The 2,500-nt window shown below is 45.8% G+C and overlaps 8 non-coding genes across 8 annotated transcripts in view; all 8 read left to right on the plus strand.

Annotated features, from left to right (window-relative positions):
• The first annotated feature begins 186 nt into the window (after positions 1-186).
• LOC133435543 (5S ribosomal RNA) lies at positions 187-305 on the plus strand. The gene has a single exon (XR_009779384.1). It is a non-coding gene; the product is annotated as a 5S ribosomal RNA (ribosomal RNA).
• Positions 306-522: 217 nt separating this feature from the next.
• Positions 523-641, plus strand: LOC133435686 (5S ribosomal RNA). The gene has a single exon (XR_009779522.1). It is a non-coding gene; the product is annotated as a 5S ribosomal RNA (ribosomal RNA).
• A 199-nt stretch (positions 642-840) lies between these two features.
• LOC133435738 (5S ribosomal RNA) lies at positions 841-959 on the plus strand. Its single transcript, XR_009779571.1, has one exon. It is a non-coding gene; the product is annotated as a 5S ribosomal RNA (ribosomal RNA).
• Positions 960-1,159: 200 nt separating this feature from the next.
• LOC133435559 (5S ribosomal RNA) lies at positions 1,160-1,278 on the plus strand. The gene has a single exon (XR_009779399.1). It is a non-coding gene; the product is annotated as a 5S ribosomal RNA (ribosomal RNA).
• A 199-nt stretch (positions 1,279-1,477) lies between these two features.
• LOC133435486 (5S ribosomal RNA) lies at positions 1,478-1,596 on the plus strand. Its single transcript, XR_009779331.1, has one exon. It is a non-coding gene; the product is annotated as a 5S ribosomal RNA (ribosomal RNA).
• Positions 1,597-1,813: 217 nt separating this feature from the next.
• On the plus strand, positions 1,814-1,932 carry LOC133435597 (5S ribosomal RNA). Its single transcript, XR_009779436.1, has one exon. It is a non-coding gene; the product is annotated as a 5S ribosomal RNA (ribosomal RNA).
• A 199-nt stretch (positions 1,933-2,131) lies between these two features.
• LOC133435789 (5S ribosomal RNA) lies at positions 2,132-2,250 on the plus strand. Its single transcript, XR_009779607.1, has one exon. It is a non-coding gene; the product is annotated as a 5S ribosomal RNA (ribosomal RNA).
• Positions 2,251-2,449: 199 nt separating this feature from the next.
• The window catches only part of LOC133435671 (5S ribosomal RNA), a 119-nt gene continuing 68 nt past the window's right edge, over positions 2,450-2,500 (plus strand). The window contains exon 1 of the ribosomal RNA XR_009779508.1: positions 2,450-2,500. This exon is cut by the window's right edge and continues 68 nt beyond it. This is a non-coding gene — a ribosomal RNA (5S ribosomal RNA).

Here is a 2,500-nt window from a genome sequence, read left to right on the forward strand (position 1 = left end):
GAGAGTGCTCTCGCTTAATCTACCCACACATATTTCAACGTGGTAACAGCGACAGCTCACGTCCTAAAGTGTTTTGCACATGGTTAAGGCACTTTAACTCCAACAAATAAAACCAACAAATCAATGACTTATATTCTATGACTTATCTTCAACTCCATATAAGAGGTATTTCAAGCTGCAGCTTCTGCTTACGGCCATACCAGCCTGGATGCGCCCGATCTCGTCTGATCTCGGGAGCTAAGCAGGGTCGGGCCTGGTTAGTACTTGGATGGGAGACCGCCTGGGAATACCAGGTGCTGTAAGCTTTTTCAACCAGCAGAGAACGCTCTCGCTTAATCTACCCACACATATTTCAACGTGGTAACAGCGACAGCTCACGTCCTAAAGTGTTTTGCACATAGTTAAGAAACCTTAACTCCAACAAATAAGCGCTTCTAAATTATTATCACCAACAAATCAATGACATATATTCTATGACTTATCTTCAACTCCATATAAGAAGTATTTCAAGCTGCAGCTCCTGCTTACGGCCATACCAGCCTGGATGCGCCTGATCTCGTCTGATCTCGGAAGCTAAGCAGGGTCGGGCCTGGTTAGTACTTGGATGGGAGACTGCCTGGGAGTACCAGGTGCTGTAAGCTTTTTCAACCAGCAGAGAACGCTCTCGCTTAATCTAGCCACACATATTTCAACGTGGTAACAGCGACAGTTCACGTCCTAAAGTGTTTTGCACATGGTTAAGGCACTTTAACTCCAACAAATAAATCCAACAGATCAATGACTTATATTCTATGACTTATCTTCAACTCCATATAAGAGGTATTTCAGGCTGCAGCTTCTGCTTACGGCCACACCAGCCTGGATGCGCCCGGTCTCGTCTGATCTCGGAAGCTAAGCAGGGTCGGGCCTGGTTAGTACTTGAATGGGAGACCGCCTGGGAATACCAGGTTCTGTAAGCTTTTTCAACCTGCAGTAGAGCGCTCTCGCTTAATCTACCCACACATATTTCAACGTGGTAACAGCGACAGCTCACGTCCTAAAGTGTTTTGAACATGGTTAAGGCACTTTAACTCCAACAAATAAAACCAACAGATCAATGACTTATATTCTATGACTTATCTTCAACTCCATATAAGAGGTATTTCAAGCTACAGCTTCTGCTTACGGCCATACCAGCCTGGATGCGCCCGATCTCGTCTGATCTCGGAAGCTAAGCAGGGTCGGGCCTGGTTAGTACTTGGATGGGAGACCGCCTGGGAATAGCAGGTGCTGTAAGCTTTTTCAACCTGCAGAGAGCGCTCTCGCTTAATCTACCCACACATATTTCAACGTGGTAACAGCGACAGCTCACGTCCTAAAGGGTTTTGCACATGGTTAAGGCACTTTAACTCCAACAAATAAAACCAACAAATCAATGACTTATATGCTATGACTTATCTTCAACTCCATATAAGAGGTATTTCAAGCTGCAGCTTCTGCTTACAGCCATACCAGCCTGGATGCGCCCGATCTCGTCTGATCTCGGAAGCTAAGCAGGGTCGGGCCTGGTTAGTACTTGGATGGGAGACCGCCTGGGAATACCAGGTGCTGTAAGCTTTTTCAACCAGCAGAGAGCGCTCTCGCTTAATCTACCCACACATATTTCAACGTGGTAACAGCGACAGCTCACGTCCTAAAGGGTTTTTCACATGGTTAAGGCACTTTAACTCCAACAAATATGCGCTTCTAAATTATTATCACCAACAAATCAATGACTTATATTATATGACCTATCTTCAACTCCATATAAGAGGTATTTCAAGCTGCAGCTTCAGCTTACGGCCATACCAGCCTGGATGCGCCCGATCTCGTCTGATCTCGGAAGCTAAGCAGGGTCGGGCCTGGTTAGTACTTGGATGGGAGACCGCCTTGGAATATCAGGTGCTGTAAGCTTTTTCAACCAGCAGAGAGCGCTCTCGCTTAATCTACCCACACATATTTCAACGTGGTAACAGCGACAGCTCACGTCCTAAAGTGTTTTGCACATGGTTAAGGCACTTTAACTCCAACAAATAAAACCAACAAATCAATGACTTATATTCTATGACTTATCTTCAACTCCATATCAGAGGTATTTCAAGCTGCAGCTTCTGCTTACGGCCATACCAGCCTGGATGCGCCCGATCTCGTCTGATCTCGGAAGCTAAGCAGGGTCGGGCCTGGTTAGTACTTGGATGGGAGACCGCCTGGGAATACCAGGTGCTGTAAGCTTTTTCAACCAGCAGAGAGCGCTCTCGCTTAATCTACCCACACATATTTCAACGTGGTAACAGCGACAGCTCACGTCCTAAAGTGTTTTGCACATGGTTAAGGCACTTTAACTCCAACAAATAAAACCAACAAATCAATGACTTATATTCTATGACTTATCTTCAACTCCATATAAGAGGTATTTCAAGCTGCAGCTTCTGCTTACGGCCATACCAGCCTGGATGCGCCCGATCTAGTCTGATCTCGGAAG

The sequence above is a fragment of the Cololabis saira genome, unplaced genomic scaffold, assembly GCF_033807715.1.
Source record: "Cololabis saira isolate AMF1-May2022 unplaced genomic scaffold, fColSai1.1 scf055, whole genome shotgun sequence".
Taxonomy (NCBI): domain Eukaryota; kingdom Metazoa; phylum Chordata; class Actinopteri; order Beloniformes; family Belonidae; genus Cololabis; species Cololabis saira.